The 24,397-nt window shown below is 42.2% G+C and overlaps 1 protein-coding gene and 1 long non-coding RNA gene across 5 annotated transcripts in view; one reads left to right on the top strand and one right to left on the bottom strand.

Moving 5' to 3' along the window:
- Nucleotides 1-6,282: 6,282 nt before the first annotated feature.
- Nucleotides 6,283-21,688, bottom strand: LOC148182578 (uncharacterized). Its single transcript, XR_015774506.1, has 3 exons — nt 21,611-21,688; nt 11,272-11,326; nt 6,283-7,047 (listed from the first exon to the last, which is right to left on the bottom strand). It is a non-coding gene; the product is annotated as an uncharacterized LOC148182578 (long non-coding RNA).
- PRDM10 (PR/SET domain 10) overlaps nt 21,654-24,397 on the top strand; it is a 45,012-nt gene continuing 42,268 nt past the window's right edge. Inside the window, exons 1-2 of one of the 4 annotated variants that reach the window (XM_088066740.1) lie at nt 22,665-22,892; nt 23,913-24,011. The gene's annotated coding sequence lies outside the window, so the exon portion shown is untranslated. Of the gene's footprint in view, nt 21,720-21,777; nt 21,795-21,825; nt 21,878-22,664; nt 22,893-23,912; nt 24,012-24,397 lie in introns of those variants that run through there. The other 3 variants (XM_088066743.1, XM_088066741.1, XM_088066742.1) reach the window with 3 other exon arrangements.

The following is a 24,397-nucleotide window of genomic DNA, read 5'->3' as shown; positions in this document are numbered from 1 at the left end:
GGCTTTAAAACCAGGCTTTTGTGCCAAATTTGCATTGAGGATATTTTAATTTCACCATGTTACTTATAAATAGAAATTTTAAATAATTGGAATTTTAGAATAAGTAAACCCTTCAAGAAGAAAGTAGATCTACTAAGTGCAGTTGCTGATACCACAGACTTTACACATCTGTGCTGAGTATTTATGAGCCCCTTTTTAGTACTTTCTTGGTTTTCCCAATGGAAATGTACATCAGTCAGTTCAGAGATCATGCCCACCTTGAAGATGCAACCACTAAAGATCCCACTGGTTTCAAGAACATAAGATCTTTAAAAATACCAATATATTTTAGACTACTTGGACTTTTTTCACACTGACATGCAGTGAACCCACTGGCATTAAGTTAGAAAAGTAGTATCATAGAATCACAGAATGGCTTGGGGTTGGAAAAACTCACCTCATCCCACGCCCCTGCCATGGGCAGGGATACCTTTCACTAGACAAGGATAGAATAACCTATAGATTCCATATATTTGCTTTCATTTTAATATGAAGATACGTGAGGTGTTTAGATGGGGTGGAAAAAGATCTTAGTACAAAATGTCACAGTTATAAAACATTTCCATTCTAAACTTTTATATTCTTTACTGGCTCTTCCAAGTGCTGTTTTCTGAAATCGGAACATTGCTGAAATGTTGCAGATGGGGTGAATCTGTTCACAGATCAATAAGCAGCCCAGTTTTAATTAAAATTGCTCACTGGCCCACTGGTCACTTATTATAGTCTCTTTCTTAACTATTTGAAAACTCTTAAATCTCTTTTACTGCACTCCTCTGGCATATATAATTTTCTTTTTACCCTGGCCAAGTTCAGTTGAAAAATGGAGTAACAAGTTGCTTTTGAAAACTGGTACATTTTAATGTAAATATTTTAACGTGCAATATGAATACAGGAGTAAATAAGACATTCTGAGTTAGGCTTTTCCCTTTAAGAGGAGGGATTTTTTTTTCCTTCCCAGTCCAAAATGTACAAGTTCTTTATAAATCTTTGAGTAGGGGTGTCTAGGTTTGGAAGACGGGTGTCTGCTAGGGAGGGCAGGAGCCTCCCTTGGAATGAAAAATGTAAACCCCCTCCCTCTGAATTTTGAAATCAAGGGGCTCTCAGGCAGAGATCTAGGGATAGAAATAACAGTTCTTCACTAGTATGTATAACAAGGCAAACGAACAACAATAACTACAGCATTAACAAGAAAACAGAACCAGGGAGCCCGTGACAGCCTTCTCGGCCGGGACGGGAAGGGATGGAGGAGAGGCTTTGCTTCACAAACCCCCTCGGGCAGTCCCGGTGCTCCTGCAGGGCTCTGAGGAACACTCAGCTGGAACAGCAGGGATGAGCTGAGATCCCTGCCCGGTGGCTGAGGTGGATCAGCAGCTCTGCGGTGGTGGCTGGCACTGCCGCATGTCCCGGCAGGACAAGGCGAATGGGGCCAGGAGAAGCAGAAGAAGCAGAAGCAGCAGCATGTCGCTGTATTAGGAACGGCGAGAAGAACGACACAGACTCTCTAGGAGTCGATCAGGAGAATTTCCCTCTGTTTATTGCTTCAGATCTTTTTTATAGGCGGATACGTGAAAAGTACAGAAAAGAAACTCTTATTGGCTAGTAAATTAACACATCACCATCATTGGTCAGTGGGGCTCACCACCCCCCGACCTTCTCTTGTCAGAAAACAAGGAACAGACAAACAGCACCTGCAAGGCTGTTTTCTGTCTCTGAGGATTGTTTTAAATCCTCCCCATGATTTCCCAGGCCACTTTCTCAGGCAAGACTGAGAAAGCTATGCGGCCTGCTATTCCACAGGCACTATGCTGCCTGCTTCACAGTTAGCATCCATAGCAGCAGACACTGCAGCAGCAGCAGCAGCAGCAGCAGCTCTGTCTGGGTGAATTTCTTTCACCAAGCAACAGCCCCGAATGTGTCCTGCTCTGAAGCTCAAGAAACGAGCCAGCCCGCAGCTGCCCCCGCCCTCCCTTTTACCTGACCCCCTTCTCCCTGAACCCAGCCAAACTCTGTGTTCTCAAGCACCCAGTAAGTACCAGCAGTCAGATTTCCCTGCAACTAATGGGGAAAAATTCCATAGGTGAGAAGGAGCAAAAGGAAGGACACCTAACCCCCAACATGGGGCTTTCATTCGAGGTTGAATTTATACAGTAGTTAAAGCGCTACATAAATGAATTTACTTTTAATATGTATGTAGTGCTTGGTGAGAATTTATGTTCACAGCACTGACTCCAGCAGTGTTATCCTTGTCTTTCTGAAAAACCTTAAATCTGGTGACCCTTGGGTAAGTCTCTCAGCTAAGTCTGAGGTACAACCTCCACTGCATTCTCACCTGCTCCTAGTCCTGCACTGTATATACACCAGGGTGTAAGAGCTGAAGTCCTGCAGCAAGGCTGCAACACAGGATATTCCTCTTAAAGAGCAATGCCATCAGTGCTCAATTCACTAACTAAAAAGCAAGTGAGAAATCAAAGTCTGAGGAATAACACATTTCCCTTCATAGAGACCAGTCCTCCCAGGACAAAAAGTCCCCAGAAAAAAAGGCTTAATTTCCCAGATCTTGGTCCTTCCTTGGTGATGATCATGAGCTCTACATGCAGCTAAATTCATATGACTGCAGGGTGGCAGGGAGAGAGATTGAGAAAAGAACCTCCAGCAAGATGTAAAGGGAATTCAATCAGTTGGAAAAAACCCAAAGGCTTTCAGCATGGAGAGGCTTTGGGGATGGTTGTTTTCACGTCTGCTATTCATAGAGGAGCGCAGGTCACTACAGGCATGGTGACACTCACAATGGCCATGTTAATTCAGTGCACAGGTCCATTCCTGGTGAGCACTGGTACTCATCTGTTGCCTGTGACAACACCACCAGTTTGCACCAATGCTTCAAGGCTGCAGCACTCCCTAGGATGCCTCTCCTGCTGTTAAACCCGTCAGGTAGATGACATCTTACATTTACTTCCAAGAATACCATTTTACACAAGTTCTGGAGCTCTTAGTGCCCTTTTCCAGGACATCTTACTAATGAAGCACTGAGAAACTCATCCTCACCTTTGGCTGCAAATGTTTAATCTATAAGAAATGTTTCAAGTGAACATCTCTGTCCCTTATCACTTCCAAGACCATGATTGTACAAACAGTAAAGTGCATATTTATGATTGCAAAAATGTGCTCTTAAAGAGTAATGTTAAATTCATTATAAAAGGAGCAAACAGAAGTTAACAAGGAATACATCTGGTACCATTAAAGTTTCTGGGAGCAGCAACTTCAGCAAACTGGTACATTGAGATCCTGAAGAATGAGTTCAGAGAAGTGACGAAATCTTTGAAGATTCCCACCATTCTCTTGAACTCCTGAAATTAAAGTGTAAAATTAGTCTAGCCAGTGAATTGTAATCCTTTACAGCTAAATTTGATTGAAGATTTAAATGGGGGATTACATCATTCATACTAGTTCTGTGTGACAGTTATGTGCAAGGTAGAGCTTGCAGAGGTAAAGTTGAGTCAGTGTGGGTTTTAGGAGTAGAATGCAAACTGAAGTTAGACAACTTAAGAATGTGGCGGGATTAAGTAAAGAACTCCCTATTGCTTATTATTAGTGGAGTATCATAATCATACTCCAATATTATTACTGCTGAACAGAATTCAGCAATATAAAAAATACTAAGCAGTGCTTCTAGGAAATATATAGAGCACAACATGCACAAATGATACCCAACTAACTGCCCCAACTCATCTGGAGCCATCCTGCCCTTCAGACAAGACCTCTACCTGTCAACAAGGCTGTGTAAGGGGCAGAAAGCAATACAAAACCGTTATTAGCCAACTCAAACTTGATACAACATCCAGCTATTTAAGTGCCTCTGGCACATAGTATTTCTCCAGACCCATAAATATATCAGAAGGTTGCCAGCCTGGTCTGGAATTGGACGTATGTATTTTGCTGCAGTACTTCTGTGTGGAAGTCCACAGTTCCTGCAGCCTTGTGGCTCAGCCTTCCATCTATGACTTAAAACGACAACACACTGGGGACAAGATGTAGGAAGTCCAGCAGCAGTCAGATGAAGGAAACTGCTGAAGAAACTGGGCTTAAGATACACAGTGAGAACAAAGATGCTCCATAGAAAGAGGGTAACAAAAAATACAGAAGCCTTGAGAGGCAGACAGGAGCTTAAAAACAAAAAGGTGATATCTAGGGGAATACAGTGAAGTTTAGAAGAGTTAAAGATGGAGAATAGCTAAGAACAGATGCATTACAAATGGGGTCATACCATAAAAACAGGGATAAATGGAATAACTGCAGACATGAGGGAAAGCAGCACAGAAATCTTTGAAAAGAAGTGACACAGTAAATGGTGGTGGACAGCAAGCTTTTATGTTTCTGCTCAGAGACTTCTTTGAAAGGAATTGGAAGGGAAGGGAGAAAATCTACCCTTCATTATACCAATAAACCCTTAACTCTTGATGGCCATTTTCCCACTGCTCTGGTTCATGCCTGAAACAGTGCCATTCATCTGGCTTCTACTGAGGTGAGCAGATCTGCACAGCAGTTTGTGTTGTGTTCATCTCAAACACCACAATCCTTGTCTACAACATGTAACAGACTGTTAAGGAAACTAGCCTAGTATTAATATTCCTGTAACTGAAAACTTAAAAATAACCCTTGTGTTAGATTTGGAGATATTATGGATTTGCTGAAGCACCAGCACAGAAAGGTGCAATTGCATTGGAAAATGAAAAATGCATCAATCCAGGATGCTTAAGGGCAGCACAAGAGAGTGGCTGCTCAAGAAAGCTGCTGCACCTTCAACATTCTGCATATGAATCTCAGCATTCAGAAAATGTGCTAAATCTATGATCTCCTCTCATTTCTAGATGGGGGGCAAAACCAATGGTGAATTTAATTAGACAATTTGTTTTTCTGAAGACTATCTAAGGCAACAGCAATGTCTGAGACACAAGGAATCCATTTTGGAATCGAGTTGCACATATGTAGGATTCACTTCCCAGGAAAAGAAATTACTTCTGATATATAATTCAACAGACTAATGAGCCCACACTCAGTCTGAGGATCCCAAATGCAGAAATAGTAGAGATTAACAACTTTTTTAGCTAATACACAAGCTGGGAATTTATGCTGCTCATTTTCTCTCTCCAGACGGATCCAAGGTTTTGAGCACTGGCAGGATCTCAAGGCAGAGCAATGCCTGATGCTTCTCCAAGGAATTGAACACATTTAACCTGACACAGAGAATTCAAAAGACTGAGGGTCTAGAGGTCTACAACACAGTGGGGAGAGAGGAAGGAGAGGCTGCTTTGCAGAAAATATTTAGTGAACTCTCATCCTCTTGCTTGGTGATACATACCTTCCTGCAATGGCATCTTGACTCCTTCATCTCTTCCAGTCCACCTGTGAAGACTAAAGTGACATTTAACCTCTAAAGATGGCAGAATCAGTCATTCATATATAAAGGCAACCAAACCTTTCCAACTTAAATAAGCTGAACCCCACACCTGTGGTAGAGAAGCCACCTGAAAAAGCCCACGATTAAAAAGAATCCATTAACACCTGATACTGGCTCATTATAGCACTGAGATTTCTCTTGTTGTCCTTGATGTTTCTTCCCTCAACCCTCCTCTGCTTGCCTCAGTCATTTCAGCAATCTGAAAGGTTGTTCATTTTATAGAGGTCTTTTTTGAAAGATGAAAATTCAAATATGTTATAATTAGCTGCAGTTTCACATAAGTCAGTATTACTGCAGCTTTTATATTAGATCCTAATTTGTCCCACAAACGTATGTGTCAAATATTACAGTAGAATGACTAATGATATCAGACATAATGGAAGGATTAAGCATTGATGCAGGATACTTGCTTGAGAATAATAATTTTAACTTCTTTTCACTCATAATTTATTTTTGTCCTCTACTGTAAAAGAAAGCTGAAACTGAAAATAAAAATTGCTTGTGTTAGTGGCAAGCAACAGAAGAAATCTGATTCATGGTTTAATTCTTCATTCAGTATTCACTGGTAGATTAAAAGCCAAATCATCATAACAAATAGCACAGCAATGAACAACATGGAATATAAAAACCTCAAGACTTGTCCCATGTAGTGGTTTTGGTTTGCTGATTTGAGTTTCCTGGCCAGTGCACCAAATAATGTGGTGGGTTTAGCACTGACTAAAATCATCAGTGCACTTACTCATTTCTTGCTGTGAGATAGGGATTAGGAGAAGGGCAAAACAGGCTTAAAACTTAAAATGTATGAAGAAAACTTTATTAACAGGACTAAAAGAATAAGAAGCATCAGAATAAAACCTTCAGAACCTTTTTCCTCCCCCCACCTGACTTCTTTTCTTTCCCAACTGACAACATAGAGACAAAACCTGAGATTTTAAAACATTTACCAATTTTACAATAGTCTTTCACCAGTTCTTGTAGGGAGAGGAGCTTTCTCTTGCCATGCCATGGAGACTTCTCCACAAGAAACAGTTCTCCTGTGGTTTTTCATTTCCACGAATAGCAGCTGCCTGGGGAAAGATCTGCAATCGTGAAACTCCTCCCATTTTCACAGCCCACCTACAGCTGCATTTATGGGCCATGTCAAATTCTGGGATATTATTTTAAGGATGAGCTGTTCAAAAGCAAAGGTTCTCTTCATCTATCTCTGCGATCATCTTTATCTCTGGGAACAGAGGTCTTCTTCTCTCCCTGGGGGCAAAGGGTCTTCATCACTCTCTCCCCTCTGTTCAAGCTTCTCATGGGATCAGTCCCTTCAGTATCTATTTTGCTTCATCATCAATATGTCTGCTCACATCTACAGTTTGAACACTCCATTCCCCCATACTTTCTCATGAATTAAAGGGGGTATTCCAGTGTGTCATAGTCCATCTCAATGGCCTACGAAAAGAGCATTCAGCCTCAATTCCAGGCATCTCCTCATTCTCCTTCCGAGACTTGACTCCTTCTTCACTGACCTTGGTGTCTTCATGTTGTCTGTCTATGTGTTGTTACTGTTATTAATGAAATTAGAATGTTGACAATTAGGTCCCTTGGGTTAATGGCAGCTTAATTAAAAATGAATACAATTTAATAAATAGAATAGTAATTTGGTATAAAAGAGTATAGTTTAATAAAAGAATATAATTTAGTAAAAATATATATATTTATAATTTATATATATAATCTACCAGTAATTAAGTATTATTAAAGCATAAGCAAATCCAGCAGGGCTACAGGGAGGGCTTCCCACCCCACCTCACGTACAAAACAAAGCACTTCAAGCTAAACTTGTATACCGTGTGCTTATACATATTCATTAATGCTTCCCATACGTTTCCTCCTATTTCCGATTTTTCTGGCTTTACATCACTTTTTTTCACGGCACATGCCTCACTTGTTGCTAAGGGGTCTTCAGTCTTCTTTTGGTGGTCTTTTGGCAAAGGCTTCTCCTCTTCCTCGTTGTCCTTTGGATAACCTTACAGGTTTGTGTGTGCGTACTAAGCCTTGTGTTATGTAAGTCTACTTATTAGTCTGATATTTACTGATTTTTAGGCCCAATGCCTAAAGTCGTTCTAATTTTGTCCATCTCAAGGCTGTTTTTGTCTTGGGACATCACTTATCTTCCAAACTACATCCTGTACCTCAATTTTAACATGTAACATCTGTAAAGCTGTGCATCTGTCTTGTAACACTGATTCTTTTGATTGCTTCTAATAATACCTTTAATAACTGTTACAATTTAGTTAGCACGAAACAATTCCATTTATTACATCACTATGTCCGTTTCTCTCCCTTGAGAGAGGATCCAGGTCTTCAGGTCTCATCTGTGCACTGAAAGGGTTAAATCTTACCCAGGCCTGCGGATGCCTATGTGATCTCTGCCGGGGGCAGCGGCCGGAGGCTGCGCTGCGGGAGGATGGCTAGGATCTCAGCAGCCAGGCTAGCACTCAGAGGCAGCACGCCTCGGGCCGATGGCTTCCCCTCCCCCTGCCTGGCAATTTGAGAAAGCCAGCAGCGGCAGAATCTCAGCTGAGCCGGGAGCTGACGCTGGAAAAGGCCTCGCGGGCTCCCCGGGAAGGGGCCGCAGGCACCACGGCGGAACGGGAGCCGGAGGGATTCCCGGGAGGGGCCAGCGCCACAGCCCGGCCCGGCCCGGCCCGAGCAGGGGCCAGCCCCCAGTTACCTGTTCCGGGCCAGGAGCTAAGAGAGAGCTTTCCCGGCCTTGTCGGTTTTTAGAATGTGGATAGCACAGAGGCTGATCCAACTTCTAAATGGTTTCATCAGTTGTCAGTTCTCAGAACTAGCCAGCTATTGTTTTTTTCCAGGCACAGGGGAAGCTCTCAGCAGCTTCTCTCAGCAAAATCATTTCTGTGGGTGGTTTCTTCCTTCTTACTAAATATCAATTAATGCAAAACCAGCACATCCTGCTAAGTTAATGTGCAACCATTTGCGTCTTTGAAGTGTAATTCAACAGCAAAAAATTGATCCATCCCTCTGCAATCAGGTCCGATTCAGCACCTGTTCCACCAGGAACCATGGAACTGCCTGTGCTAACAAGCTGTTTCATGGCACACCTCTTATTTCACCCCCAATCACTTGTTTGAGCAGTTACTCAGTTTGCAAGAACAGGGTGTATGAGAAGGAACTTATGACACAGGAGCAGGCAATAAGGAATTTAAAATGTCTAGGAGACACATCATGACTGATAATACAGATTACTAGGAACTATAGTTTTCCATCAGCTGCCTGGTACCTTTAAGCACTTTTTTTTCCTGTTGCACTTAAAAGCAGAATAACTCCAAAAGTCCCTTCCTTACTTTAATTTGGTATCAGTACAGAAGGCTGCATTTTGCATCATTCTATTTAATAATAAATATTAAGACATTTCCTGTTGCAATCATCATTGGGGCCTCACAGTTCTCAAACAGTGAGTCATCCTTCTTATTTCAACTCAGGAATATTGACTTTAGGTGCTGGAAATGCACACCTGGAGACATAGGACCTGCAGCTTTTCCCTTAGGCACTATCACCAAACCCAACGTTGGGAAGGAACTGCAGGGTCTTTTCTGAGTAGCAGCCTAGTCTTCAACTGATGAAAATCAGTGGTATACAGGAATTCTCAGGCACAAGAATTCATATTTATAGACTTTGCTCCGCAAGGTTTTTATTTCAATGCCCCAAATACACCCAGGGCTCTACAGAGCTATTCACTTACAAACTCATTCAAGAGAGAGGCTTTGTATTGTGCTCTAGGGTTTTTATAACCTTTGAAACAGAGTTCTTTGGAGGGCCTCAAGAAGTGAGATGCAGCAGTGCTTTGGCAGCTTTTAAACTCCTAAGGCAGCAGGAAGTTTGAACATAGGTTCTCTTAACAATAAGAAATAAAGAAATACATGTATTTGAAGTCAGTGTCAGTTGAATAAAGGCAAAGAGCAGGACACAGCTGAAAGGAACTAGGACATGCAAGTAGAAGCTGAATCCCAGTGTCTCCAAAGGAAGGAGGGGACCGCCTACAATTTCCACCCCAAACCTGTGGCCTGAGGGGGAGAACAACCTCTTTCTGAATCACATTTTCTCAGAAGATGAGTCAGCTCCTGAGAGATCTTTAACAAAATCCCTGTCCTACAACCTTCCAATAGTCTTTCCCATATCTTGCAAAAGTTGCAAGAATTTGAAGTTGCTCCTTTTATTTTACCATGATTTTCCCTCATGGGAAGAGAGAAGAGCCATCACAACCATCTTTTGCCATTGCAGCTTGCCAAGGCTTGAAGATCCCTTTTCTCTCCCAACATTAAAGACATTTTGCCCCACAATAACGAAAAACACCATTTTGCAGGAGAGCTTCACACTCGTATCAGCGTATTCAGCGTTTTTGGAGGCAAATTACAAGGCTTCCTCCAACTCTAGGCTTTCCTGCCTCGTCCCAGTCACTTGGTTGACTCTCCAAGGTCTCCACCAAGATGTAGCTATTTGGCTAATTAACTGCCAGCAAATTCCCTTTTGGGATTTAAGAGCTGAATTTCAAATGGGAAATGATGATACAAAAATATATATCAGAAAGCAATGCAGTGTGAGTAATGAATCCTTTGCCACATGAATACAGATTCTTGGGGTCAGAAGACATCTTTGTTATAAATGAAATTAGAATTTTGACAACTAGGTCCCTTGGGTTAATGGCAGCTTAATTAAAAATGAATACAATTTAGTAAATTGAATAGTAATTTGGTATAAAAGAGTATAGTTTAGTAGCAGAATATAATTTAATAAAAATTACAATTTATATATGTATAAATTGATATATAAATTTATTTATATATAAATAAATATAACTTTATAGATATTAATTTATATTTATATATATAATCTGCTAGTATTACTTAATACTTAAAGCATAAGCAAAACTGACTGGGGTACGGGGAGGGCTTGTTACCCCACCTCATGTACAAAACCGAACGGGGTACGGAGGGGGTTTCTTACCCCGCCTCACGTACAAAACAAAGCACTTCAAGCTAAACTTGTATACCGTGTGCTTATACATATTCATTAATGCTTCCCATACGTTTCCTCCTATTTCCGATTTTTCTGGCTTTACATCACTTTTTTTCACGGCACATGCCTCACTTGTTGCTAAGGGGTCTTCAGTCTTCTTTTGGTGGTCTTTTGGCAAAGGCTTCTGCTCTTCCTCGTTGTCCTTTGGATAACCTTACAGGTTTGTGTGTGCGTACTAAGCCTTGTGTTATGTAAGTCTACTTATTAGTCTGATATTTACTGATTTTTAGGCCCAATGCCTAAAGTCGTTCTAATTTTGTCCATCTCAAGGCTGTTTTTGTCTTGGGACATCACTTATCTTCCAAACTACATCCTGTACCTCAATTTTAACATGTAACATCTGTAAAGCTGTGCATCTGTCTTGTAACACGATTCTTTTGATTGCTTCTAATAATAACTTTAATAACTGTTACAATTTAGTTAGCACGAAACAATTCCATTTATTACACCTTCATTCATCTATATTTTAATAGTTTTCCCTCAAAATTGCTTTTGGCTAAATTCTTCCTCAACATGCCACCTGGTACACTCTCAGTGGACAACAGCAAGGGCAAAATTTCACCAAGTTTTCTATTTTTTAAAATCTCATAGATCAGTATATTTAGATACATCAATATTTTACTGTGTATGATAAATAAGACACTCACTTCTGTTAAGAAGTCTAACGAGATCTTTTCCATACTTACTGAAAATACAGCTGGACGACAGACCCATTTGCCAGCTCCTTGTCAACTGGGAAGACTAAAAAGCAATCCAAAAAAATGTAGCTGCTTAGCAAAGATGTTAACTCAATATTTGCTAACCAATTGCAAAAGTCTTCCATCTCCCTTTCTCCCTTTCTTTTTCATAACTACCTTTTTAACTTCTAACGGGGGGAAAAATAAGCATATATCATTATGTCCTTAGATCAATTTATGCTTAAACACATACATACACAAATACACCCCTGCAACCTTACAGGGACCTGGGGATCCAAGTATTGTAATCTGCATTTAAAATTCAGAGTGTTCCACTCCTTGCATGATCAGGCCTTAAGTACCTCAACCAGATTCCTTCTATTTGTTCTGTATTCTGGAAAATATATCTTTACATAACCCTTCAAAAGAATCACTTCTATGCACACAGACACTGGCTCAAACACATCCACCAGTTTTCATAAACTGAATTTTTCAGATGAAAACTACAGATCACAGCAAGCAACTGTGGAGCTCCTGGTCTATGTTTAGAAGGGCTTACCTGGGATCAGGTTGATAAACTATTTGTTATTTGTATTTGTTATTTTTTTGTATAATTATTTTGTATTTGGATGCACTTCCTTTGGTACATAGGTGCAGAGCTGCAGCCAGAGAGCACATGTCGGGGGTGAAAGGGGAGTAGCCAGGGGTTTGCCTGCCCTACACCATGTGCTAGAAAAAATCTAGAAAAATCATGTGGGTAGATCTCTTGGCAGGGTCAGTAATAAATAATAATAATAAATTATTATTATTTTATTTTAATATTATATATTATACATTATTATTATTATTTTAATAATAAAAATAATAAATCTGTGCCACCTCAAAACCTAAAAAACAATGACTTATTTCAAGTCATTTCAAGCTTTCCCTCTCTACAAGAATATATCAAATATATAATTTTTTTTTAATTTTTGCCCTTCGTTTCCATGTTTTTCTGCACATTGCAAACTGTCCAAGTTCTCCAGGCTCTGTTCTCTCTTTTTTTTTTTTGTTAGACTGACTTCAGTGAAACCCTAGATCTGAAAGTCCCCAAACAATCAACAAAGAACGTATTTCAGTGTGTTAAATTTGAGAAGTGACAATAAGGGCTGTGGTATGGTACTATGATATCACCCACAGAGGACTGTTACTTCATTGTGAATGGAAACAGCATCTGGCACAGGGCCAGAAGTAATTTGCCAACGGAGCATCCAAGAAGTAAAGCAATGAAAAATAAGATTCAAATGAATTTATGACTATGTAAGTTGTTGTCTTCATTGGGAAGATGTTTCTTTAAAATCAGGTAAGGAAAACTATTGCACATTATGTCTTTTTTCCACCTTCAAATCCAGAGTTTGCCAATAGCTTTTCAACAATTGCATGATTCACTATTGAGGATTCCATGCTGAGAGAAGATAGCATTCTGTACAGCACAGGGCTTTTTCATTATTTTTTATTTTGTATTTCTATTATCAACCAACATGCCAGCTGTGAAATAAAACCTGGAGAAAAACATTGAAAGGAGATAAATTCCCAGCAGGTGTCACAGAGATACTGAATTGAGTTTTAGTCTTAATTACACCTTCCATGTGTTTTTTCTGTGTTGCAGTTGCTCTATAGTAAATGAAATAGTGTTATTTTAAAATACTTTCTTCTACACTAAAAGAGAAAGTAAACAGGTTAAAATAAAACTAGGGAAGTGATAGGGGAAAAAAAGAGAAACAGGCATCACCAGCACAGTTCCTAAAAGTTCTGCAAGGTATTAATGAGGAAAGAGGAGAGAAGAGACAGGATGTGGAATTCAGTGCAGAGATGAATACAGGAAATCACAGAATTCCAGAGTGGTTTGGATTGGAAGTGACCCCAAACCCATCCCATTCCACCCCTGCCATAGGCAGGGACAACTTCCACCATCCCATGTTGCTCCGAGCCCCATCCAACACGGCTGTGAACACTTCCAGGGATGGGGCAGCCACAGCTGCTCCTCTCTGTGCATTTACAGTGTTTGAAGGTTGAAGAGAACCACTAGGATGTGAAGCAGCTCATTCAACCTTTCGGGTATTCTCGGGTGAAACAGAACTCACCAGGGAGATGAATTCAGCCTGTATCAAGCTGATCCAAGTAGTGAAAAATGACCTTGTCATCTTAGGCCTATTCCTGTCCTTTGCCTTCCTGAATACCTCAGCAACTATACAAATAACTTTCAAGATAATCTTACCTCAGTGGCAAAGACATTTCAGTGTAAAAATCAGCTTCTGAGGGGCCAGGCTGGCAGCTGGCAAGTCTCTCAATTAAAACTACTACAAAGTTTGCTTTGAGAAATGCCATTGCTATTACCATGCTCTATTATTAAGGCAAATTCACTAAGCAGCAGATTTTGGAAGTCAGGGATTAAAGTCTGGGATCTTATGATAAACCTGAAGAGTCCAGATCCTATCTGAGTTCTCAGTGGGGTGTACTGGCTTTAGAGACAGTCTTCCCAAGAAAACAGATTTTAAAGCCCTGGGAAATACCAATTGTACTCTAACAGTAAAACTCTGGAAACAAGTCTCCCTGCAAAATAAAGGCAAAGCAAACCTGACACAATGCAGGACACACAAGCACACTCATCTGGAACTGCTGCAAACCTTTTATTGTGAACTGCAGCCTCATGCTCAGGCAAGCAAATCTGGAATTTTTCCACTATGTGCAGGCTGGGGTTACAGGCGTTCAAAGCAACAGTTTAACAATTCCATAGTAACAGAGAAATGCAAAGTCCTGTCATAACTTTACCATGTAAATCTGCTGCTTTGAAGAAAACGCCTTTGTTTTGGGTCAGGCTTGCCAGGTGCCTGGGCACACCTGGAATACATAATATTTGGGTACACCTGGACAACATCACCTGAGCTTTGATAATGAGGATTATTTCCTGATAAAAGACTGGCTCAAAATAATTAGGTTATTTTCTGTTCACTAAAAGATACTGGGGAAGCAAATTTGTTATTTCTTCCCAGGCTACAGTATTGGCATCCTTCGTCCAGTGTTGTTTCACTGAAGAACAGCAGAAGCCCTTCCAGCATTCCCTGCTCTGGGCAGCTCTGTGCTTTTCCCCTGAACAGCACATTCTTATGTTTTTCCTGTCTGTGTGACTACTGAAATTTCTTATTTGTAGCCATCTACACCCTGGCAGAGGCTGCAGCTTCAATCCTAATGGCTGTCTTAGAGGATATCCTTTTATTTTTATCACCTTCAGAGATAAGGCAGCATTAACTCCCTGAAAAATCCTGGCACTTGCTCCATTTGATTCCTCCTGTTTTCCTAAACCAGCTGTTTTCAAAGGTATTCAGACATCTGTCTGAATAGATGTGAATAGTGAATTCCACTTACAGTGTGGGTGGAATATACTTACCTTCCAAATCAGTTAAGTTAGAAAACATTCCTTCCTTTTAAAACTAATCACTCACTAAACAAACATTTCTCTTCTACCTAGACAACTACCCTCTTGAAGGACACATCCAACTCCAGAGAACCATGCTGCAAAAATACTTTCAATGCAGTCCAAAATGTATTAAAATACCAGTTTCAGGGTCTGCTCAGACAGCACCTGCTGCAGGGTCAGGACTCACGCAAGAAATCCCAGTCTCCAGGTTGGTGACAAGCAACACAACCCCATCCACATACCATAACGGGTGTGGTTCTTACACTTAAAGTTCCAGAATGTGGAAAAAAAATTCCAGCACTGTTTTTCTTTCCAAGGACCTAATTTTTAACATGTTATAATAAAAAATTAAAGAAGGACTTAAGACCACAATAAATAAAGACTGAAATCAATAAAAAAAAAAGCCAACCACAATTGTCTCTTTTTTTCTGCACCAGTCCTATGAGCTGTTAACAAATAGGATAATGATACAAATATTAGATTTAAGACATACTCAAATTACACCTTTATGAAAAAAAAGCCAAACCAACTTCTCCAAGAATCCATGGCTAAGTCAGGACTAAGATCTGCTTTCAGCACCTGAACAGCACTACAGCACTAAGTTAGACTTCAGAGGCCACTAATCCTGATCCTGAGCAGCTTCACCTGTGACCACTACTTCCACACCTCCCCCTTCTCCCCCCCCCCCCCCCCAATAAACCCAGAAGTCCTATTTAAGCCAAGCTCAGAGCTGTTACTTCTTGTCTGAATAATTCTAGAGGAGTATTGGGTTTTAGCTTAGTATAAATTGAAACTAGCTATGGCTCTTGAGTCTGTGCTTATTGTTCTAGACTTGGTAAGTTATTAATGGATTTTGTCATACTTTTATTACCAGCCTACATCATAACATACAAATTTAATTCTAATTTTGGACTTAGATCTGCCTTGTCCTCTTGAACTTGCCTGCTCATCTGTATTTCTGAATGCTCTCTGGATGCCATCTCTAGATGAACCTTAGTCATCTTCCATAGGTGCTGAAGGATGTAATGGGAACTGCTGAGTATTTCCACAAGCTTGGCAATCCAGGCTTTTAGATAAGAGCTGGAGATATCCCTGGGGATGTTTTTTGCCCCTAAAAATCAACCAATTTCTAAAACTGTATCATCTATAATGAAATCTTCTTTGTAAAAGCCTTGTTGCCCCACTAGAGCCTCTACCCCAGAGGCTGGGTAGAGAGCTGGGCATGAGGAATGTGTTAGAAGGAAACAAAAGAAACATGGTTTGTGTAGTCTGACAAAACAGAGGGGAGGATGTGACTGCTGTTGATAAATACATCAGAAGAATAAACACTGGGGTAAGGATACAGACCCTACTTAAAATGGATTAAATAAGTAGAAACAGACTTCAGAAAAAAGAACCAACTTGTCTTCAATGATGTGTTTAGTCTCTTGCTCAAAACTGCAAGAAAGAAAGAAAGAATCAGTTTCTTATCAGGGAAAGCCTGCTCAGGTTATACACTGAGGTATCTGTGATGGAGATGACTTGGTAGCTTGGAAACCCTTTGCCAGCTCCTATATCCATGAGAAAGTCAGACTTCTAATTTTTAACTTATACAGAAGGAGGAAGACTGCCTATCTGACAGATAAGTATTTTTAGCCTTTATACGTACTGAAAAAGGATACAGAGTTTTCCAAGCTACAAGACTTACTTTTAGCTGTTCTCTAAAAAGCCAAGATAAACAGAGTATAGCGTTAGTACATGTACAAAATAAAATCTTAAAATACAATTTTTTTTAAAGGAAATGCAGCTGTTGTCTAAACATCTACCATAAGTTATCACTGAACATATTTTTACGTTGCCTCTTTTATTAATCTATCAAATGTATGCAGAACCAGGAAAAAGATCTCTGAAGAGCCTTTCTTTCCTGACAAAGGTGGGGGAAAGCTGACTGTCATCTCATCACATCTTGAAAAAGGCTCTCAAAGGCTGCTGTATCAAATCCTTTCCCAGTGCTGGAGACAAATCTTCTGGAAAAATTAGAAAGCTTGTATAATGCACTATAGGAATAATTTTAATAGAGAATATTAAATTTTATTTAACTTTCTAATGAACTTAGAAATATCTCAAAGCATGGAGAGTTTTCGGAGTCATTCTGGCCTGCTTAATGGAAAGGAAACCCAAACACCCTCTGTGTTTATTTTGCAGTTGATGCACAAATTATTTCCTAATAATGGCAATGCTTCTACAGAGCAAGGGCTGGGCCATGGAGACACCTGAACTCCAGTGGGAAATCAGCTGGTAGCGTTGGGTGCTGGCAATTTAGTGCTGTTGGGATCATGGTATCTGAGATCCTTTCCAGAGAAGAAATGTGTGCACTAAATCAACAGTAATCCCAGCTAAAAAAGTAGCTGACCTGAATTTGAACTACATCTGTCCAGCGCAGATTTCTGGGAAATGCTCCAGGAATGAACAAATCTGGCAATGCAGGGAACTGGAGTTCCTGAGTTGCACTGGAGTTCCTGTATTTGCCTAAACTGGGCTGACAGGAACCACAATATGCTGCCTGTGGAAAGGCTGAGCCTCCACAGGAGCGGCTGAGCACAAGAAGGAAAAATCACTTTCTAACCCTGCAGAATCTTGCAAAGAGACAGTTTGCAGCAAAAGCTGTGAAATGTCAAACTCCCAGTTGATTTCTGTCTCCTTAAAACCATGGACTTTCAAGGTATCATTAGGAGCAGCAGCTGCCTTTATAAATATTGTTCTAATGGAGTCCGGGAGATATTGGTGTGTGAGTGACAAAATATTTTCCTGCAGGCACTTTGGCATCAGTACTCACTTTTCCTATCCCAACACCCCAACAGGGCTTTGCTAAATAGATTTTCAGTGAACTGAAAAACTGCCTTTTCCTAAAACTTGCTGTATCTTTTACCAAATGACCAGTGAAAATTAGGGGGGTTTGGGAGGAGGGGTGTAATGCAAGTTGTTTCCTGGCTTATTCTCTGCCTCTTTATTATTAAATATTGGACAAAAAAATGCCACTTGGTTGGGGACAAACCAGGCAAAAACAGAGCCAATAGTGAATGCATGAGGTGAATGCTTCAGCTAATGGTATGTTTTTAATTTTTTTAAAAAATTAAAATTTTGAGTTTATCCAGATGCTGTTACAACACCCTCAAACTTGTTTTAGTATTTTTTTTTTCCCAGTTAAAGGGTTTAATTCAGGATAATAAAAGAAAAAAAAAAGACTAACTTATTGTGGAGGAATTATTCTGAGAACCAAAATAAAATAACTTTATTGTACTTCTATGTGTTTTAGATGAGGCCACTTTAATTAAATTTATTGTGGTTTACTCTAAACTAGTGAATTCATGTTTTGTGTTCTCTGTGCAGGATGAAGAGTAATTACATTTCAGTTGCATTATAATTTAGCAGGTTGTAACAGACACAGGGACAGAGCTGAAATTTTTCCATCTTTTAGATTGGGGTTTTAAATCACAGCCAGCTGATGACTTGCATGGGGGTGGGAAGTGGGTGCCACAAAGCGTAGCCCAATTCCATGCACAGTTTAATTTGGGAATCTAGACCTAAGTACCAACTTGTCATGCACAGAATGAGACTGGGAGGTCACCGGGGCCAGGGAGGCAGTAGCTGCTTCTATAATTCAAATGAGTTTAGAGAACTTGAGCATTTTTCTTTGTCATGTTTAATCTATATATTCCTCATAATGGGATTATGTCATGGAGAAAAATCCAATAATGCAAGCAAAACCTGAAATGTCCATGTAAATGGGGGAAAAAAACCAGAAAATCTTTCTAAGGGGTCTGAGAGAGGGTTGGGGAACAGCTTTAGGCAGTGGGGTCCAGGTGTGCGAGGCTTGTTTTTAAGGCAGAGACTTAGGAGTGGTTTTCCTAGGGGAAAGGAAGGGGTGAGGAGGTCCAAGGAAAATAGGGCAAGAAGATACTAATGAGTAAATTAAATTGGGTGGAGTTCCAGTGTGCTTTTCCACCTGGAATCTGAAAAGGGGAGAGAAGGCAGTCAGTAGTACGCTTGCTTCTGTGTGGGAACTAGTGTAAAAATAAATGTTGGCGTGACCAGAGGGAACAGACAGAACAGGTAAGATGAGAGAAAGTGCTGCAGCAGCAGCATCCAAATGCGATGATGCAGGGATGGAGACGTGGATCTGATCGCCTGGGAGCTGAGCAGGGAAAGGAGGATTTTCAGGAGAGTTACAGCACCTTCCAGACTGGAGGTGAAGAGGTATATTTCATGTAGTTCACTTGAACTATGTAGATTAGAAATAAATAAATGAACCTCATGTGAAGACCTCTCTGCCAGCACAAGGCTGTGGGGCTGTGCTGGGCCATCAGAAACAACACATGAAATGTGGGAATTACAATAGGCATTATATCAGATGCTGGATATTAAAAATGAGATTCACTTAATAAATTATAAAAAGTTTAATATAAACAAAAAGACAATTAGGAGACAAAGGAAATAAAGCAAAGGGTTAAAATGGCCGGGTGCCTTGGTGCACTGCCAAGAGCACACCTGGTATCTCAGGAACACTCTTTTTATCCCCTCCTGCTGTGAGGGTTTAATGCATATTCAAACTTTTTCAACAAGTATTTAGCATGTCCCCTCCCTGGTTCCACCTATTTAGAACATGATCTGTATAGTTTTTGTTTTTGCTGACAATCATTATTTCTGCTGGTCATCATTATTCTTGCTGACCAACATTATTTTGAGTCTGGTTTCCTGTCTTCTGCAAATGGTCAGTGTTGATAACAGTCCCCTCATCCTTCCTTTGAGGGCAGCTGGGCTTCATATCTTTCCTCCCTGTTGCCGACGACCTGATCTTGGCTTCAGATAACAATTTGGGCTCTATTGTTCTTCCACTGACAACAGCTTGGGCCCCACTGTCTTTGCCCTCTGGGGTTTCCTTGCTGGTACTTAGGAGATTCCTTTAAGCTTAAAACTTGTTAGCAAGAAAAAAAGTACATACATAGCAAAAAAGTATTTAACATATAATATTCATCTTAATAATTGCGAAAGCCAATATCACAATACAGATTTATAACATGGATATTGCAGGGGATGAATCAGACCAGCATCTGGCAGCTTGGTGCATCCACAGTGAACTTGCACTGATTTGACTACAAAGGGAAAGAAATAACCTGTGGAACAACTTTCAATGTGAACTCTGTTTCAGGAAAGGGCACACTTTTATATTCCACTGTGAGACTACATCTCTTGGGGTGGAGCCACCGAGTCTTCAAAAATGTTAGGGAGACTCCTGAAAACCCCCAGAAAAATGCGTTTTGATTTTTTTTAGAAAGTAACACACACAGCTTTTAAAATTTATAAGAAATAAAGCAGTTTTGTTTGCTTTTTTGTATTCCCTTGTAGTACTTGTTCTCCTAAAGCTTCTGCATGGTATAATGAAATTGAAACTGATTCTATGGGACAGGGAAATAAATTGTCTCCATGACTCCCATAATTTAGAGAACTGCCCAGAGGTGTAAAGAAGTATAGTTAAGGGGAAAAAAAACCCAAACAAATATTAAATATATTAATATATATTAAACAAATTCTGCTGACTTGAGGTGAACCCATATGCAACATTTTAAGATCAAATTTGTTAACACAGTTTAGAAAATTTGTATCTCTATGGGCTGTTTTTGAAATTTTGATTGCTCATGGAAGGGGATCAGTACAGCAGGAGATGATTTTAATTTACAACACCAGCTCTTAATTTAAAAGACCACTCCAGGCTTTAAAAGGACAGACATAATGTAGAGTTATACCTCATGGCACCAAGATCTGACCCTCTCGCTGTTCTCCCAGCACAGAGACTGAGCAGAACCAGTTCTGTAAAAGTAGTGATTAATATTTAACTCAAATTTCCCCTTCCTGTCCTCCTGGGCTTTGGTCAGTTGGCCACAATGGCCCATTGAGGGATCTGTAGCTGCCCACACTGCAGTGAACAGTGGTTTACACGCAGTCCATGAAGCCATTTAGAATAAAACTAAAAAGTCCTAAAGATTGTCTGGCTTAAATATCCACTAACCTACTTGATTAAAGCTATCTCAGTGTGTGCTAATGATAAATGAGCAATAATAAAGGGATGTTTTTCCTTGCTACCCTAATACAAATAGATTAAACAAACACAAGTATGGCAGTAACTGCACTGGAATGACCAATTAGTTACATTTTTGAACAATTGTGTTTATTATCCTTTGAGCAGACATCTAGGACTCAGACACATGGACCATGAAAAAAATTAATCTACAGCACCATTTAGGGTCATTTTAGGCAGAAGGAGCCCTTTAGCAGACATTTTCTCATGGGTTGGCCTTCAACAGATATTAATAGCTCACATTTCAGCTTCTACTTTATCAGATTTAAGTAAAATTCCAGTGGAATCCTCTGGTTTTGACAAACTTTTAGGTAATTATGCTCCAAGGGGCTGCCAGATAGCACTGAAGGGGCTGCAGAGCATCACGGATGGGAGCACACAAGTTTGTCAGTCACCTCCTCAGCCAGGATGGAGCGGGGGATGGCCCCGGCCCCACCTGTCCTGGAAAATTGGGAGTGAGGGGTGTGGGAGGTGTCGCCGCCCCGCCCCTTCCCTCCACCAGGGGGCGCCGGGCGCACCCCCACCCGCCCAGTAGGGGGCACTGCCCACGGTGCCCACATCACCTCCCCCACGGGGGGCGGAGCCCCGCTATGAAAAGCGCGCCCTGGTTGGCGGAGATACCCCTGGCGGCGATGAGAGCGGGGCTCTGATTGGTCGCCACCACCAGAAGGTGGGAGTAAAAACCCGGGCAGAGGATGCCCCCCTCCCCCCACTCCCCTCCTCGCGGATTGCGGTGTTCCCCCCCTTCCCCCCACCCTGAGCCCCTGCCCCCTGACCTGGGCGCTCCAAGCCTTTCCTTGAAGAGTTCTGTGCCCCATCGTGGCTGGCGGAGTAGTTTCAGCCAATCAGCGCGCGACGCCGCGGCTTGTTGCCAGGCAGATTATGGTAATGAGGCCTGGGCGGCCACCCCCCCCCCCCTCCCCCCCCCCCCCCCTCCCGCTCTGCAGCTACCATTGTGAGGTGAGGACAGGTGGGGGGGTTCGGGGCCGCTGCGGGGCCGGCGGCAGCAGCCGGGGCGCGGCGCCCGCACGGGACCCCCTCAGGTAACGCGATGGGACGGTCCGGGAGGGCAGCGCGGCCCGGGGACGCCGCAGGGACCCGCCGGGGATTTTAGACTTGTTGTTTTAGTAGCACCCAAGATGGCGCCCGGAGCTGGCGGTGCGGGGCCGGGATAAACCGTTCGCTCCCGTCAGTGGGGGGGGGGGAGGGGAAGTAGGGCGTACTCATTCCCCTTCCCCCCCACACCCCGCGGGAGAGGTAGAGTCCGCTTCCCCCCCTCCCCACCCCAGCTGGGATCCCCCATCTGCCCCGGACACGGGGTGAAGGAGGTGCCCCCACCCTTGCTCCCCCCTCCATGCGTGGTACGGTCCGGACTCCGGCATCTGAGCAGCGGGGGGAAGCCGGAACCATCTTTTTGTCATTTCCCCCCCCCACCCCCCCAGCACTGTGAGGGTCTCATCTCTCCACCATAATTTTGGGCCGTTCAGCCCAGCTCCCCCTCGGCGACCGGTCCGGCCCGTTCGCTCAGCTTCTGCCCTGGCCGCCTGCCCATGTCCCTCCTCGGCCCTCAATGGTTGGGGCCAGCTGGCCTCCGGGCGCTCTCACGAGGGGCTGATAGCGCCGCTGCCCTCAGGCGGGGGCGAATGGGGGGGGGGGGGGGGGGGGCGCGCGGCGTCCCCCCGCGCTGGGGCGCGGCGGCGGGAGCGGGCGGTGAGAGTGGGGGGGGGGCACTCACGCCTGCTGATTGGCCGTGTGCCTCGCGCCCCTGCCTCCTATTGGCCTAATTAGAGGAGGGGGCGTCTCACCCCGTCTTCGGATTGGCTGTTGATGGCCGTGGAGACTTTATCAGGGACTGTGGCTGGAGGTCCCCCAGTCTGCCCTGTGAGGGGCAGTGGCCGGGTGTGTTCTTGGGGTCCCGTTCTCATGAGGTTCTTTTGCCCCAGGGGGCTTTTTGGGTATCAGTGTGGCCTTAGCAAGGCAAGGCTCCTGGCTTGGTATGGTGGGAAGTTAGGCCCTTCCCCAGTCTCCTGAGGTGGTTGCATTCATGATGGTCCTAGTGTGAGTTAGTAGCAGTTGCTGCACGTGGAACCTGTGGGGTTCACTGTTCTCCTGACAGTGGTCTTGGTGCCAAAAACCCTGTTCCTGTGGTCTTGGGTGTGGTTGTAGCAAGTGGATGCTTGATCTTGTGGCTCTCTTGCTCTGTGGGTGTTGGTGTTCAGTTGTCCCGTTTCCTCTCCTGTGCCCCGGTTCCATTAAAAGTGAGTTGATGTCAGTTTGTTAAATGGTTGAGTTAGAATGGAAGAACAAGGTCCTGAATCTATGCCTTTCAAAATTACTCATCCTAAAGGGATAATTCACCTTTTTTATTTCCCTGTACAAGAGCTATGTGTAGTCACCTTTTACCTCTCAGCTGTACATTGCAGAGCCTCAGGAGGGGTCTTACAGGGTCCCTAAATTAAAATTTAAACTTGGTTTAGGCTACTGACGGTAGTCACAGTCCTGACAGTGAAATGAAGGGTCGGTGTTTGTGATGCACTTTTTAGTACTTTGGCATCAACCTGTCTGGTGTATCACTATATATACTTACGGTTCTTACAGGTCTTTAAAGAATGATCAAGTGCAAAGCTGAGTGTGTAAAATGCCTACCAATGTTGCCCTGTGTGTTTCAATGGGAGTAGAGACTATATGGAACTTTCACTTTCTTCTGTCAGATTTTTAGTAATTCAGTTATTTTCTTTCTTGTAGAAAGTATTTTCTTTCTTGTAGTTAGAAGATGAGATGCTAATGAATCACCAACTGATTTCAGAAGAGAATTCTTCGCATCTTTTGTGGATGCAATAAAATAATTGGCAGTATTGAGCCTGCTAAAACCTTTATTTCTAGGAAAAGTAATACAGGAGCGTGTATTGCTCTAGTCTATCCCTAAATGGAAAGCTTCTTTCTGAAATTGTGGCCATTTTTGGCATTTTGCTACATGGATGCTTCTCTTGTGTGAAAAGAGACAGCTTTATTACTTTGTTTATAGGATGAAATATCTGTGTAATTATTATTATTATTATCTGATAGAATAATTTACAGTTTGATTTTAGAGTGAAATGGGTCTGTAGTATTGTCTGCTCTCCTCTGGCACCCTTTGTTCTACCCTTTGCAGAAAATTCCTGGATGAGCTCTCTTGGGGTAAGTTTCTCTGCAGTGAGCAGCCACTTCGAGTGTGTTCCTGACCACCTGCAGCTGCTGGCAGCTGTGTACACTGAATTCTAATGGACTTCTAAGTGTATCTAATTAAGGAGGCTGGTTTTGTATGGTGAATTTTGTTTGGACTTGAACATGACATTGGGTCTATTTGTCACTTTTATCTCGTGCTAGTAAAACATGCAGCTGTTCTATCGTAGCCCTGAAATGGATCTGTATGTCAGTCCCCACCTATTTGAAGGTGCAGGTAGTCCGTTTGTTCTCTGGGGTAGCGTAGAGCAGCAGCTATTCTGAAGGAGCCGCTTTAGGTATGTATTTTTATGTGCAGAAAAAGGTAATTTTATTTTTTTGAATTTTACAACAGATAAAAG

This window comes from Pseudopodoces humilis, chromosome 25 (assembly GCF_049639895.1).
Source record: "Pseudopodoces humilis isolate 2021_Gansu_Grassland_sample_001 chromosome 25, ASM4963989v1, whole genome shotgun sequence".
Lineage (NCBI taxonomy): Eukaryota > Metazoa > Chordata > Aves > Passeriformes > Paridae > Pseudopodoces > Pseudopodoces humilis.
Note: the sequence above shows the minus strand (reverse complement) of the source record. Positions and strands in the feature narration are given on the sequence as shown.